The sequence below is a fragment of the Anabrus simplex genome, chromosome 2 (assembly GCF_040414725.1).
Source record: "Anabrus simplex isolate iqAnaSimp1 chromosome 2, ASM4041472v1, whole genome shotgun sequence".
Taxonomy (NCBI): Eukaryota; Metazoa; Arthropoda; class Insecta; order Orthoptera; family Tettigoniidae; genus Anabrus; species Anabrus simplex.
Window position 1 is genome coordinate 943168026 of NC_090266.1, and position 16938 is coordinate 943184963.

At 40.8% G+C, this 16938-nt stretch overlaps 1 protein-coding gene across 1 annotated transcript in view; it reads right to left on the bottom strand.

The window, feature by feature from the left end:
• Window positions 1–16938, bottom strand: part of LOC136863747 (MAM domain-containing glycosylphosphatidylinositol anchor protein 1) — a 141681-nt gene that overhangs the window by 94447 nt on the left and 30296 nt on the right. The window lies entirely within an intron of this gene.

A 16938-nucleotide genomic window follows, 5' to 3' on the forward strand; every position in this document is an offset into this window, starting at 1 on the left:
GCCGGGAGCCAATCAGAATACGGTCTTTCCAAGTGTAATCATTTACATCGGGCAGCAGATTACACCGAAAAAATAATAGGATGAAATAATAAACAATATGATTTCAGTCAACATGAAATAAAACAATACATTATTTTTGATACAAAATACTTTATATAATACTAGCAAGATACCCGTGCTCCGCTACGGTATTATACTGAAATTTATAATTGAATACTTATTGTTTTAGATATATAATCCTCCGAAATTCGCGATCTGGCTCGTTTTCTGCGAGAATCCACCAAAATTCCCGATCTGACTCGTTTTCTATTATTTTACGGCACGTTTCCTCCCATTTTTCAATCTTCCTTTTCAGCAATCGATTTCGTACTTCCCGGGTTAGGCTCAGGTATTCCTCCCGGTCAGTTGGGTCCGTAAATCTGTGCCATCTTTTCCTATAATCATTTTTAATATGGATAAAATCCTTTAGGAGATCCGGCGTGGTGTCATGTTCGGTGCCTTGGCGGCACTGAACCCGCGGCCGGGCTGCATTCTTAGTCATTACCCGTCCAGGAGCCGTTTCCAGCGCGGTCCGCACATTTGACGACGGTCCGGAACATTATTATTATTATTATTATTATTATTATGTGTTGCTGGAATGGCTGAAGACAGGGAAAACCGGAGAATCCGGAGAAAAACCTGTCCCGCCTCCGTTTTGTACAGCACGAATGACACATGAAGTGACCGGGATTTGAACCACGGAACCCAGCTGTGAGAGGCCGGCGCGCTGCCGCCTGAGCAACGGAGGTTCCTTATAAGTACATTAATAACAGTAAAATCAATTGGTCTCACCTCCTTCTACACCCTTCCGCCGTTAAGTTTATTTACCGCCACCTCCCCCCCCCCCAAGAAAAATTAAAAAAAAGGCTTGTTTCTTTATGTTTAAGGGAGATTCCAAACACCAATGTTCACGTCTATAACCTTCAGCTTTGAGATATAAATATCCCCATAAAAATAATTTACTTTTTTCGCTTCATTTCACACTACTTCCCCCCTCCCCAAGTGAATTTTCCCGGGAAAAAAATACTTGTTTCTTTAATAGTAAAGGATCTTCTAAATACCAATTATCACGACTCAAAATTCTTCAGCTTTTGATTTATGTGTCCTCACAAAATGAATTCAACTCCTTTACACTCCCGCCCTCCAAGATGGTTTCCATCGTCGCCATAAGACCTATCTGAGTCGGTGCGACGTAAAGCAACTAGAAAAAAAAAGAAGATGGTTTCCCCCTCCCAAAACGCGTTTTTCTTTGTTTTTAAAGGAGATCCAAATACGAATTATCACGTCTGTAACAACTTTAGTTTTTATTATATGTATGTATTCTCATACAATTAAGTCAATTAATTTTTCAATTCCTTCACCCCCCCCCCTTCATTGGATTTTCCGACAATACGTGTTTCTTTACTTTTAAAGCAGATTTCAAATATCAAATTTCACGTCTGTAACATCTTCATTTTTGAGATATCAGTAGCCTAATTAAAAGAATTCAACACCATTTTCAGTCACTTTTACCCCCCCACCGCTACACCCAAGTGGTATTTCCGAAAACTAAAAATACGCGTTTCTTTATGTTTAATAGAGATTAAAAAATACCATTTTTCACTTCTGTAACATGTTAAGTTTTTTTTTCAGATATACCGTAAAAATTCTCATTTTAAAATTTCACCCCTTTTGAGTTCCCATTAAGTGGAGTTTCCCAAAACAAATCACCTATGTTTCTTTACATTTACAGGAGATTCCAAACACCCACTTTTTACGTCTGTAACATTTTACGTTTCCAAGATATTCTGTATATATAGTCTTTCAAAAAATTCACCCCATTTTGTCACTCCTGTTTAACCGCCATTAATTGGATTTTCCAAAAACTAAAAAATACGTGTTTCTTTATTTTAAAGGAGATCCCATGTACAAATTTTCAGTTCTGTAATATCTTTCGTTTCTGAGATATATGTATCCTCATTAAAGGCATTCAACCCATTTTTCACCCTTTTAAACCCGTCCTATTGGGATTTAAGGAAACAAAAAGTACGTGTTCCTTTATTTTTAGAGGAGATTCTAAGTACCAATTTTACATCTGTAAATTTTAAAGTTTTAAGATGTAGACACACTCATTTTAAAAAATTCACCACCCCCTTTTCACCCCCCAATATTTGGATTTTCCAAAAACGAAAAATATTCGTGTTTCTTTACTTTTAAAGTAGATCCCAAATACCAATCTTCAGGTCTGCAATATCTTCAGGTTCTGAAATATAAGTATCCTCATTAAAGGCATTCAACCCATTACTCACCCTTTTACACCCTTCCTATTGGGATTTTCCGAAAACAAAAGAATACGTGTTTCTTTATTTTTAAAGGAGATTCTAAATACCAATTTTTACGTCTATAAACTATAAAGTTTTGAGATATAGATACACTCATTTTAAAAAATCACCCCCTTTTCACCCCCCATTAATTGGATTTTCCAAAAACAAAAAATACGCATTTCTTTATTTTTAAATGAGGCCCCAAACACCAATTTTCAGGTCTGTAATATCTTCAGGTTTTGAAATATAAGTAGACTCATGAAAGGCATTCGACCCGTTTTTCAACCTTTTCCACCCTTACTATTAGGATTTTCCGAAAACAAAATATACGTGTTTCTTTATTTTTAAAGGAGATTCTAAATACCAATTTTCACATCTATAACCTTTAAAAGTTTTGAGATATGGATACATTCATTTTAAAATATTTCCCCCATTTCACCCCCTCTTAATTGGATTATCCAGAAACAAAAAAATACGTGTTTCTTTACTTTTAAAGGAGATCCAAAACACAAATTTTCAGGTCTGTAATATCTTCAGTTTCTAAGGTATAAGTAGCCTCATTAAAGGCATTCAACCGCTTTTTCACCCCTTTTCACTCCTCCTATTGCGATTTTCCGAAAACAAAAAAGTACGTGCTTCTTTATTTTTAATGAAGATTCTAAATACCAATTTTTACATCTGCAAACTTTAAAAGTTTGGAGATATAGATTCACTCATTTTAAAAATTCACCCCCTTTTCACCCTCCGATTAATTGGATTTTCCAAAAACAAAAAATCCGTGTTTCTTTATTTTTAAAGGACATTCTAAATACCAATGTTACATCTATAAACTTTAAAAGTTTTGAGGTATAGATACACTCATTAAAAAAAAATCATCCCCCTTTTACCCCCCACCATTAATTGGATTTTCTAAAAACAAAAACAAAAAGCGTTTCTCTATTTTTAAAGGAGATCCCAAACACCAATTTTCAGGTCTGTAATATCTTCAGTTTCTAAGATATAAGTATTCTCTTTAAAGGCATTCTACCCCTTTTTCACCCCTTTTCTCCCCTCTTATTGGGATTTTTCGAAAACAAAAAGTACGTGTTCGTTTATTATTAATGAAGATTCTAAATACCAATTTTTAAATCTCTAAACTTTAAAACTTTTGAGATATAGATGCACTCATTTCAAAAATTCACCCCCCTTTTCACCCTCGCATTAATTGGATTTTCCAAAAACAAAAAATACGTGTTTCTTTATTTTTGAAAGAGATCAAAAGTACCAGTTTTGAGGTCTGTAATATCTTCAGTTTCTGAGATATAAGTACCGGTATCCTGATTAAAGGCATTCAACCCGTTTTTCACCCTTTTTCACCCCTCCTATTGGGATTTTCTGAAAACAAAAAAATACGTGTTTCCTTATTTTTAAAGAAGATTCTAAATACCAATTTTCACATCTGTAAACTTTTAAAGTTTTGATATATAGACACACTCATTTTAAAATTTCACCCCCCTTTTCACCCCCTTAGCGACGGAATATCCAAAAATCCTCTCTTAGCGAGCACCTACATTTTAATATGAATATATCCCCAAAATTTCATTTCTTTATGTCGAGTAGTTTTGGCTCGGCGATGATGAATCAGTCAGTCAGTCAGTCAGTCAGTCAGTCAGTCAGTCAGTCAGGATTAGCTACTTTATATATATAGACTAGCAAGATACCCGTGCTTCGCTACGGTATTATACTGAAATTTATAATTGAATGCTTATTGTTTTAGATATATAATCCACCGAAATTCGTGATCTGACTCGTTTTCGGCGAGAATCCACCAAAATTCCCGATCTGACTCGTTTTCTATTAGATTACGGCATGTTTCCTCCCATTTTCAATCTTCCTTTCCAGCAATCGATTTCGTACTACCCGGGCTAGGCTCAGGTATTCCTCCCGGTCAGTTGGGTCCCTAAATCTTTGCCATATTTTCCTATAATCATTTTTAATATGGATAAAATCCTTCAGGAGAACCGGCGTGGTGTCATATTGGGTGCCTTGGCGGCACTAAACCCACGGCCGGACTGCATTCTTAGTCATTACCAGTCCAGGAGCCGTTTCCAGCGCAGTCCGCACAACTGACGACAGTCCGGAACATTATTATTATTATGATTATTATGCGTTGCTGTAATGGCTGATGACAGGGAAAACCGGAGTATCCGGAGAAAAACCTGTCCCGCCTCCGTTTTGTCCAGCACGAATGACACAAGTAGTGACCGGAATTTGAACCACGGAACCCAGCTGTGAGAGGCCGGCGCGCTGCCGCCTGAGCAACGGAGGATCCTTATAAGTACATTAAGAACAGTAAAATCAATTGGTCTCACCTCCTTCTACACCCCACTACCGTTAAATTTATTTACCGCCACCCCCCCCCCCCCACAAAAAAAAATTAAAAGAAGGCTTGTTTCTTTATGTTTAAAGGAGATTCCAAACACCAATGTTCACGTCTATTACCTTCAGTTTTGAGATATAAGTATCCCCATAAGAATAATTGATTTTTTTCACTTCATTTCACACTACTCCCCCCCCCCCCCACTAAGTGAATATTCCCGCAAAAATTACTTGTTTCTTTAATAGTAAAGGATCTTCTAAATGCTAATTATCACGACTCTAACTTCTTCAGTTTTTGATTTATGTGTCCTCATAAAAGGAATTCAACTCCTTTACACTCCCACCCTCCAAGATGGTTTCCTCCCAAAAACGCGTTTTTCTTTGTTTTTAAAGGAGATCCAAATACGAATTTTCACCTCTGTAACAGCTTTAGTTTTTATTAGATGTATGTATTCTCATACAATTAAGTCAACTAAATTTTCAATTATTTCACCCCCTCCCCCCCTTCATTGGATTTTCCGAGAATACGTGTTCCTTTATTTTTAAAGCAGATTGCAAATATCAAATTTCACGTCTGTAACATCTTCATTTTTGAGATATCAGTAGCCTAATTAAAAGAATTCAACACCATTTTCAGTCACATTTAACCCCCTCCACAAAAGTGGGATTTCCGAAAACTTAAAATACACGTTTCTTTATGTTTAATAGAGATAAAAAATACCATTTTTAACTTCTCTAACATGCTAAGTTTTTTTAGATATACTGTAAAAATTCTCATTTTAAAATTTCTCCCCTTTTGAGTTCCCCTTAAGTGGAGTTTCCAAAAACAAATCACCTATGTTTCTTTACATTTACAGGAGATTCCAAACACCCACTTTTTACGTCTGTAACATTTTACGTTTCCAAGATATTCTGTAGATATAGTCTTTAATAAAATTTATTTGTCACTCCTGTTTAACCGCCATTAATTGGATTTTCCAAAAACTAAAAAATGCGTGTTTCTTTATTTATAAAGGAGATCCCATATACAAATTTTCAGTTCTGTAATATCTTTCGTTTCTGAGATATATGTATCCTCATTAAAGGCATTGGACAACTTTTTCAAACTTTTCCACCCTTCCTATTAGGATTTTCCAAAAACAAAATATACATGTTTCTTTATTTTTAAAGGAGATTCTAAATACCAATTTTCACATCTATAACCCTTAAAAGTTTTGAGATATAGATACACTCATTTTAAAATATTACCCCCTTTTACCCCCCTCTTAATTGGATTTTCCAGAAACAAAATAATACGTGTTTCTTTATTTTTAAAGGAGATCCCAAACACCAATTTTCAGGTCTGTAATATCTTCAGTTTCTGAGATATAAGTAGCCTCATTTAAGGCATTTAATCCTTTTTTCATCCCTTTTCACTCCTATTGCGATTTTCCGAAAACGAAAAAATACGTGTTTCTTTATTTTTAATGAAGATTCTAAATGCCAATTTTTACATCTGCAAACTTCAAAAGTTTGGAGATATAGATTCACTCATTTTAAAAATTCATCCCCTTTTCACCCTCCCATTAATTGGATTTTCCAAAAACAAAAGAATACGTGCTTCTTTATTTTTAAAAGAGATCAAAAGTACCAATTTTCAGGTCTGTAATATCTTCAGTTTCTGAGATGTACGTACCGGTATCCTGATTAAAGGCATTCAACCCATTTTTCCCCATTTTCACCCTTTTCACCCCTCCTATTGGGATTTTCTGAAAACAAAAAAATACGTGTTTCCTTATTTTAAAAGAAGATTCTAAATACCAATTTTTACGTCTGTAAACATTTAATGTTTTGAGATATAGAGACACTCATTTTAAAATTTAACCCCGCTTTTCACCCCCTTAGCGAAGGAATATCCAAAAATCCTCTCTTAGCGAGCACCTACATCTTAATATGAACGTATCTCCAAAATTTCATTTCTTTATGTCCAGTAGTTTTGGCTCGGCGATGATGAATCAGTCAGTCAGTCAGTCAGTCAGTCAGGACAAGTTCTTTTATATATATAGATAGCGTTTGCATAGCAGTGAATAAGTCATGCGAATATTGCTCTGAAGGCGGCCGGTAGATGCAGAGTGGGTCTCGGCCCATAAAGTGGCCATGGCTGGACCGTGGTCCAAAAGGTCTGTATTCTGACGACCAACCGAGCAGAGGAGTGGTGGCCATGGCTCTACCGTGGCTCTGCGCCACTACATTCTGGAACCGGGACAGGGCTGGACCTCACGACTGGCCTCAACCGTCAGCTGTCCTAAGAATGGTTTCCTGTGCTTTTCCATTCTCTTGCACTAAGGCGAATGCCGGGACAGTTCCTAGTCTAGACCACGGCCGCCACCCCCCACCTCACCTTCTCCGAGCATCTCCTTCACGGTAACAAATCTTCCGGCCTGAGAGACCGCGTCACCGTCAAGGAGGCCCGCGTCCCCCTTCCGGGGAGGAATGAAAATATTTTTGTAGTAGTCTGGAGGCATATGTGCTCCCCATATACCAACACTTCGATCCCTATTGACTTGCAAAAGCAGTGGAACCATGTTAGTTACGAAATAACTTGTCCAACCTCCCGCTCTATAGCAGGCAGGTGGCCCTGTATTTGTTTACGTCGATCTATCATAAATGACAATGTCGACTGTGTACTCAATATGGGCAACTTATATCTCTATTCTTACGGAAAATAAAGTAGCGACCGAGCTCGAGAGCTGCAGTCGCTTAAGATCGGCCAGTATCCAGTAATCGGGAGATAGTGGGTTCGAGCCGCACTGTCGGCAGCCCTGAAGATGGTTTTCCGTGGTTTCCCATTTTCACACCAGGCAAATGCCAGGGCTGTACCTTAATTAAGGCCACGGCCGCTTCCTTCCAATTCCTAGGCCTTTCCTATCCCATCGCCGCCGTAAGACGTATCTGTGTCGGTGCGACGTAAAGCAAATAGCAAAGAAAGAACAAAAAATGAAGTGGCGAGAGAGAAATATAGAATCATACAGAATCCATAGGAATTAAATATGGTAGAGTACGTAAATGGGACTGTCTAACGGAGGCCTTGAAAGCGTGTTTGTTTCACATAGAAGGCGTGAAATCAGTTCCCTGTTAAGAAGTCAAGAAATGTAGACTCGAGACTTCCACTTCTGGACAAGCACGACCTTGGAGCCAAAGACGACTGAGCATAGATTGGATTACACTGACTGACAGAGCAAATGCAACACCAAGAAGGAGTGGTCAGAACTTTATGCCAATTGCAGGGTAGACTGACGTCACTGAGGTATTCTCATGATGTGAAATGCGCCGCTGTGCTGCGCACGTAGCGAACGATAAATGGGACACGGCGTTGGCGAATGGCCCACTTCGTACCGTGATTTCTCAGCCGACAGTCATTGTAGAACGTGTTGTCGTGTGCCACAGGACACGTGTATAGCTAAGAGTGCCAGGCCGCCGTCAACGGAGGCATTTCCAACAGACAGACGACTTTACGAGAGGTATGGTGATCGGGCTGAGAAGGGCATGTTGGTCGCTTCGTCAAATCGCAGCCGATACCCATAGGGATGTGTCCACGGTGCAGCGCCTGTGGCGAAGATGGTTGGCGCAGGGACATGTGGCACGTGCGAGGGGTATAGGCGCAGCCCGAGTGACGTCAGCACGCGAGGATCGGCGCATCCGCCACCAAGCGGTGGCAGCCCCGCACGCCACGTCAACCGCCATTCTTCAGCATGTGCAAGACACCCTGGCTGTTCCAATATCGACCAGAACAATTTCCCGTCGATTGGTTGAAGGAGGCCTGCACTCCCGGCGCCCGCTCAGAAGACTACCATTGACTCCACAGCATAGACGTGCACGCCTGGCATGGTGCCGGGCTAGAGCGACTTGGATGAGGGAATGGCGGAACGTCGTGTTCTCCGATGAGTCACGCTTCTGTTCTGTCAGTGATAGTCACCGCAGACGAGTGTGGCGTCGGCGTGGAGAAAGGTCAAATCCGGCAGTAACTGTGGAGCGCCCTACCGCTAGACAACGCGGCATCATGGTTTGGGGCGCTATTGCGTATGATTCCACGTCACCTCTAGTGCGTATTCAAGGCACGTTAAATGCCCACCGCTACGTGCAGCATGTGCTGCGGCCGGTGGCACTCCCGTACCTTCAGGGGCTGCCCAATGCTCTGTTTCAGCAGGATAATGCCCGCCCACACACTGCTCGCATCTCCCAACAGGCTCTACGAGGTGTACAGATGCTTCCGTGGCCAGCGTACTCTCCGGATCTCTCACCAATCGAACACGTGTGGGATCTCATTGGACGCCGTTTGCAAACTCTGCCCCAGCCTCGTACGGACGACCAACTGTGGCAAATGGTTGACAGAGAATGGAGAACCATCCCTCAGGACACCATCCGCACTCTTATTGACTCTGTACCTCGACGTGTTTCTGCGTGCATCGCCGCTCGCGGTGGTCCTACATCCTACTGAGTCGATGCCGCGCGCATTGTGTAACCTGCATATCGGTTTGAAATAAACATCAATTATTCGTCCGTGCCGTCTCTGTTTTTTCCCCAACTTTCATCCCTTTCGAACCACTCCTTCTTGGTGTTGCATTTGCTCTGTCAGTCAGTGTATATCCGATTTAGTTCTGAGGTTTGGAATATTAGATGCCCTTACACTCTGCCGGCGCTGTAGTGTAGTGCAGTGTGCCTGCCTCTTAAGGTGCGTCCACATTTGCACCAGATCACTGTATCTGTATCACGAATTTATACTCGATCATGATACAGCCGTCTCTTTACAAGGCTGCCCGATCTGTGTTACGTATCTGTATCACCTATGACTATCTGTCAGCTTTCCACCCTTCGGTCTTGTATCGTCAGTTGAGTGTTTGCTCCAATATAGTGACACTCCAGCTACCGTGCTGCCAGCTCATTTAATAGCCACGAAGAGATACTTTTTTGCACCATTCGATAGGGTTTCCAACAAAGACTTTAATATTACGTCATTCGCGATGTCCTCCCATGCGTCATTCTTTTTCAACCTATTACAATGTTGCGGAACCTTTGGGTCCCACAAAATGGTCTTTTATCAATAATAACTTATCAATTGTTGAACTTTTTCCCTGGACCACTCCGAATACATATTTCTTCAAATCGAAACTGAACGAAGCCTGAAGGATGGTGAATAGGGTAGGGGTGAAGGTTACAGTGACGAGGACTCGGACCATGCGCAGCACACGAGGCGATGATACGACGTGCCGATCGGGGAAACGCTCCGTCCACACTGTCCGTATCTCCATCACGTATCTTCCCTTTGATGTGACGACAAAAGAGCGACTCTCGGTGGGAACATCGCCGAGCCGATCATTGTATCCTATTTCATACACTATCTTGATACAGAACTCTGTTTTCACAAGGCAGATCATGATGCAGATACGGTGATCTGATACAAGGCTGGACGCACCTGTAGTTAGAGGCCTCGAGTTCTACTCCCGGTCAGCCAGGGATATCAATTCTGGGCTAGGGGCTGGAACAGGGTTCACTTAGCCTCGTGAAAACCAACTGAGGAGCTGTCAGGTACACGAGGCAGTGGACCAGATAAAGAAAGTCAATCAGTGACGGTCACAACATAACACAACATAACACAATATACGCACTCCAGTATCTGAATAGTCGTCTTGGCAGACCAAGACCTTAGTAGGCTGTTGAGTTAAGTGGGTCTTACATCCCACTCCTCAAGTTTCATTCGGGGACTGTACCATGATGGCTTTCTTCTTCTTTAGAGTATCTGAATATTTCTTCTTAACTTAAATGGTTAAACTTTGTGCTCCCTAGAATAACATCACTGGGGCTCAATATGAAATATGTGTTGTTGCACTTAGCGGATATAATACAATAGGTTTTCTCCGGAATGTGCATAGCTCGTAGTAGTGGCGTAGAGATGGAGGGTGAGGGCGGTCGAGTTGGCGGTGTGGTTAGGGGCGCGCAGTTGTGAACTTGCATCCGGGAGATAGTGGATTCGAACTCCACTGTCTCCAGCCCTGAAGATGGTTTTCCGTGGTTTCCCATTTTCACACCAGGCAAATGCTGGGGCTGTACTTAATTAAGGCCACGACCGCTTCCTTCCCACTCCTAGGCCTTTCCTATCCCATCGTTGCCATAAGACCTATCTGTGTCGGCGCGACGTAAAGCAGATTATAAAGAAAAACTTAAATGTAAGAATACCTATATTTAATCTGCTATTTATAGTGTCATTACTAGTGAAAATATACAGTGAGGCACCACGAATACTTTCCTCAGGCAAATTCACATTATTTAAATGTACCATGATAAGTTAACTCCTTGCCAGGTTGAGTAGCTCAGACGGTAGAAGGCTGAACTTCTGAGCGCTTCTTGGCGAGTTCGATCCTTGTTTATTCCGGTGGTATTTGAAAGTACTCAAATACGCGAACCTCGTCTCAGTAGATTTATTTGCAAACAAGATAACTCCTGGGGAACAAAATTCCGGAACATCGGAGTCTCTGGTGTTCGTAAAAATAGTTAGCGGGGCGTAAAACAAATAACGTTAATGTTAACTTTCTTAGATGTGAGGTGGGGTGTTGTATGGGGGTTTAAGGCACGTGAGCACATGACTATCCGCTATTAATACATACTAAATAATGGTAGCGGATATATTTTAAGCTAACCTCGGTGTATGTCTTGTAATATAAAACTAAATTCCTTGACACATGTAGACATGCCCTGCAAAGACGACTGCTTTATAACCAGATAGCTTGCAAATTTTGGAGTGATACGTGATCAGCATGTCGATTTCCTCAGCCAAAGTCCTTAATTTTCTTATTGGATTCCCTTACATTAAAACGCTCCTGTGTTTTCCTTACAAGTCTGAATAGACCCTCCTCGGGGCTTCAGTCCAGAATTATAATTCTTAAAGTATCCGGGTTCCTGGCCCCAGAGGACCCGGGTTTGATTCCCAGCCAGGTCAGTGATTTTTACCTACATCTGAGGGCTGATTCGAGGTCCACTCAGCCTACGTGATTACAAGTGAGGAGCTATCTGACGGTTAGATCACAGTCTCGGTCTAGAAATCCAAGAATAACGGCCGAGAGGATCCGTCCTGCTGACCACACGACAGCTCGTAACCTGCAGGCCTTCGGGCTGAGCAGCGGTCACTTGGTAGGCCATGGGCCTTCGGAGGCTGTTGCACCATGAGGTTTGGTTTTGGTTGGAGTATCCGGGAGTTGAACCTGGGGCTACCAAATGCCCTTAGGCCACAAGGCTTGCGTGCTTGTAATAATATGACGACAATATACAGTATATTTCTATCTTGTTCCATACAAGAAATGTTTAATTGACTGTAATTACAATTATGGATAAAATAATTAAATATCCAGTTAGTCACTCTATGTCAGAATTCTGAAGTATCACATTAATGTTTTCAGCAACACCCACCAACTTATGACGGAACTGCAAGAAATAAATAAGCTGATCAACTTTGTACTCAAACCATATAACGAAGTATATTATTCTCCTTGCTGAGGCAAGTATTGCTTCAATACCACATCAAGCCAATCTTACAGCCAAGTGCAGATCACTCGCTTCTGTTGAAAGTAAAGCCGTATAACAAATACCGTAATTCTTTTGTACATGTTTTTTTACGTCGCACCGACACAGATAGGTTTTATGGCGACAATGGCATAGGATAGGGCTAGGAGAGGGAAGAAAGAGGCCGTGGCACAGCCCCAGCATTTGCCTGATGTGAAAATGGGAAACCACAGAAAACCATCTTCAGGGCTGCCAACAGTGGGGTTCGAATCCAGTATCTCCCGAATGCAAGCTCACAGCCGCGCGGTCAACTCGCCCTGTAATACCGTACTTCCTAAAGGATAATTATTCATTATAGTGGATTGTACTCAATCTACATGTTGGAAATGTTTGTTTCGTACGTAGTGATCGGACACTAGTGGAGGAATTGTTTCATGAGTTGGGGAAGGAGGAACGTAACGAAACGTTAAAAGAAATCAAGACACTCCAGACAAAAACAGTTATTTTGTTCGTATGATTGATAATACCACGCCCATGAAAGGTGAAAGGTGTCAAGGAGATGATTAAGACAGATATGAAACCTCCATGCAATGTTGGTGTACAGTATAGATCAATAATAGATGTGAACAGCCCAAGAGGAAGACATTCACAAAGAGCCGAATTTATGTCCACGTAGGTCATGAACTCACAGGATTGATAACATCATCTTTGATGATCTGAACAGTTACGGCTTATACACTTGTAGTACTAAAACGGGAGTTGGCGCAGGTTTCTATCACAGTTGCAAGTAAGTTGTAGTCTCAGTACGTGTCATCGTCAGTTACGTTGCACTCTATATACCGGTTTAATCACTCAGTTAAAAATGGGTTGCTAGTGGCTCTTGATAACAGTTTATGAGGATGCTAACGATCACAGACCGAGCAAGTGGTCACGTGGTTTGTGTCACTAAGCTATCAGCTTACATTCGGGAGAAAGCGGGTTCCAACCCCATTGTCGGCCGTCCTGAAGAGGGTCTTCCATGGTTTCCCATTTGCACACCAAGGAAATGCTGGGGCTGTACCTTAATTAAGGCCACGGTCGCTTCCTTCCCTTTCCTATCCCGTCGTCGCCGTAAGATCCATCTGTGTCGGACACTAGTGGAAACAAAGGAAACGACCACAGAGTATAAAAACGTCAGAAACAGAGTTCCTCATCACGGTAAGTGCACTGTATTAACGTTTACTGAAGTCACTCTTCGGAATTACACTGCTTTTCAACGTCAAATATCAGTTCCAGCGGTGTCTCAAAACCTCTCTGATCTGCCTTCGAAATCTTCAAATCTAGTTAATAGTCCAGATGTTCCTAAAGAAATCTGCGAAGAGAGAAACACTGTGTTATACACATCAGCAATCAAATTCAATCCCTGGTTGATTGTGTGATTGTCTTTTCTCTGGACTTGACAGATATCTCGATGACTGATTTCCGTCACTTCATCAGATTCTGAATTGACATTTGCATGGTCACCATTTTGTTTCAACTGCTCTTCTTCTGCGTCTTCACATTCTTCAATGTAGTGTATTGCATTTTCGAGGTTTATCCATTTGTTTTATGCAAATAATGTTGCTAATACATTAAGATGGTATTCTAAAAGTAAAGCTAAGCTACGGTGTGGTCATTTACGTGTTATCGTTTTCAATATAAATCTCAAGCATTAAAATTGAATTTCTTTGGTAACTCTATTGTGTATTTCAAAGTTTAACTAACAGTGTCATCAGTCACATTGGTTATGCATTCCGCTGCATTTCTCCTCTGTTTGTTCAGTTCAGCAGATCGTATCTTGTGTTTGTAACAACTAACGATTACGCTCACGATATTAGCGAGATTCAAAGGGCGCAGTGATTTAATGGATTCGTTTCGCTGCGCAATCGTTCACAGACTGTAATTCAAACCATTAACGTTACGTCTAGTTTTCGCAATTGGTTGCTCCCGTTAGGATTGATATGGTTGTAAAGACCCTGTGGAACGTCTAGGTTTATTTTATTCAGTGCTGGTAACCCTAGATGTCACTCTGACAATTTCGTCACACAACTATGAATGAGGTCTACATGGACGATAGCAGACATAGCAGACATACACATTCAATCATATCGCGTCGAGATGTTGCTATGTCTAAATGGATTGTAGTTATGACATGACATGACATGACATGACATGATATGATATGATATGATATGATATGATATGATATGATATGATATGATATGATATGATATGATATGATATGATATGATATGATATGATATGATATGATATGATATGATATGATATGATATGATATGATATGATATGATATGATATGATATGATATGATATGATATGATATGATATGATATGATATGATATGATATGATATGATATGATATGATATGATATGATATGATATGATATGATATGATATGATATTAGGCGTAGTCCCTTGCGAATGAAACATCAAATAATCCCAACTTACAACGAAATTGACTATGTTACATGTTTTGTGTTGTTCCCGTTCACATAAATCATAACTTATCGCAATCACGATCATAACTTGTGCTAAGTCCCTTGGTAACATTTCATGGACGAGTGAATCTCACCAAATGTGGAAAGAATTCCTACAGAAATCACTGATAGTATACCCTTTCTTAAATATGTATTTCTCTCTTCCCCCGCCTCTCTCTCTCTCTCTCTCTCTTCTAATCTGATGAATTGTTTCGGGATTAAATCACGAGACTTTGGTCCTCAGTCAATCGAAAAGTTCTATTGATTTTTCGACGCCTTTCGGACGCGTTTTTCTTTATTCTTAACTATTGAACAATGCTGTTGTGCTCTTCCAAGGTAATATCAAAGGTGCTTCTGAGGATGGGAGGGGTCTTAGCTGGGGAGGTAAAGGTGTGCCCGATTCACCCGAAAGGACGTAGGTTCAATTCCCGTCTAGAAGATAAAAACCTTAGAATCAAGCTTTCCACTTCCTGAGAGTTACATACATAAAAACATTTGAATCAAGACTTCCACTTCCTGAGAGTTACATAGCCTAAACCAAAAATGTGTACCTGGGGACAAATGTGGCTGGGTATAGAACTAACCACTCTATCCCAATTAATGCCAAGATTACGGATAGTGGAATCCTTTAAATTTTCCTCGACTAAGGGTCTTGATGGCCTTTACACAGGTGGCTTTGCTCTTCTGGGTATGGATTTTACGGGTATTCAGTATTAAGTACAAATCCAGAATTTTAATCTAAAGATTTCACGTTATGAAGGTTTATCATGTCAATTTTGGCCATAGTAATATCATGTCTACGTCGAGTAACGTGTTGCCTATTCACTTCAGAGCCGGCCTGAATAACTCAGACAGTAGAACGCTGCCCTTCTGAGCTCAAGTTGACTTGTTTGATCCCGCCTCAGTCCGGTGGTATTTGAAGGTGCTCAAATACAACAGCCTCGTGTTGGTACACCTACTGGCACGTTAAAGAACTCTTACGGGACAAAATTCCAGCATCTCTGTGACTCTAAACGCCATAAAAATAGTTAGTTGGATGTAAAACCAATAATACTAACATTATTCTACCTCAGATATAGTCAGCTACTTCTATTTCAACATGTACTCAGACCAGATTACGGAATTCCAAAATTTATGTGTTTCTAAAGTGAACCGGCATTGGCTCCATCATGTTCATCATCTAGGGTGCCCTATTTATTTCTGTTTTGCTAAGTTTCTGATTATAAATTGTAACAGTTAACTATGGGTGAGTGTGACAATAGAGTGACGAAGCGAGTGACTAAGCGGTTTGAGATACGTAGCTATTAGCTTGCATTCCGGAGACAGTGAGTTCCAATCCCGCTGTCGGCAGCCCTGAAGATAGTTTTCCGTGGTTTCCTATTTTCACACCAGGAAAATGCTGGGGCTGTACCTTAATCCAGTCTACAGTCACTTTCTTCCCACTCCTAGCCCTTTCCTGTCCCATCGTCACCTAAGGACCTAGCTGTGTCAGTACGACGTAAAGCAAATTGTGTCCTTTAATAGAATGTAAAGAATTTTGGCTGTTATTTTCCATATATGTCCAAACTTTGAATAAAACTTCAATTATGTCACATCTCCTCCTTCAAATGGTAAATCAAAATTTTACAACGTACTACCTTGGGCCAAGTGCATTGAGAATCTCAGTCAACTAGCTGCTAACTTTCCACAACTCCATGATACATCTACCCAGATGGCTACGTGGTATATTATAAGGTTGCATTCGAGAGATGATACGTTACGAACTCTCCCGTCAAAAGTCTTGAAGATGAATTTTCTACTGAACAGTGGATAACTGAATGACATTGTACCATGACATGACAATCTGATGGAAAGTTTTGGGTGTGGCAAATACCTGGAGGACGATTTCTACCAGATTGATAACGCCAAGACATGGCATTACAGGTTGGAGTGTTTTCGTCGAAAGACCTGGTCTTCTGAATTCCATAGAAGATCCTTGGAATAGAGTAATACTTTCCTCCACAGCCCAACGAATGATATCACGAACTGCTGTGGCTCCAGTTCTATAGTTCTCATTTGTCTATGGACATTCAGATACGTGGTAGAATATTTTCTGGCAGAGTAAGAGTTGTGAAAAGTGCAGTTAATGTATCCTATTGGAAAGAGTCATAGAAACAGTTCGAGTACAGTTTCGGGCATGTATCTCGAT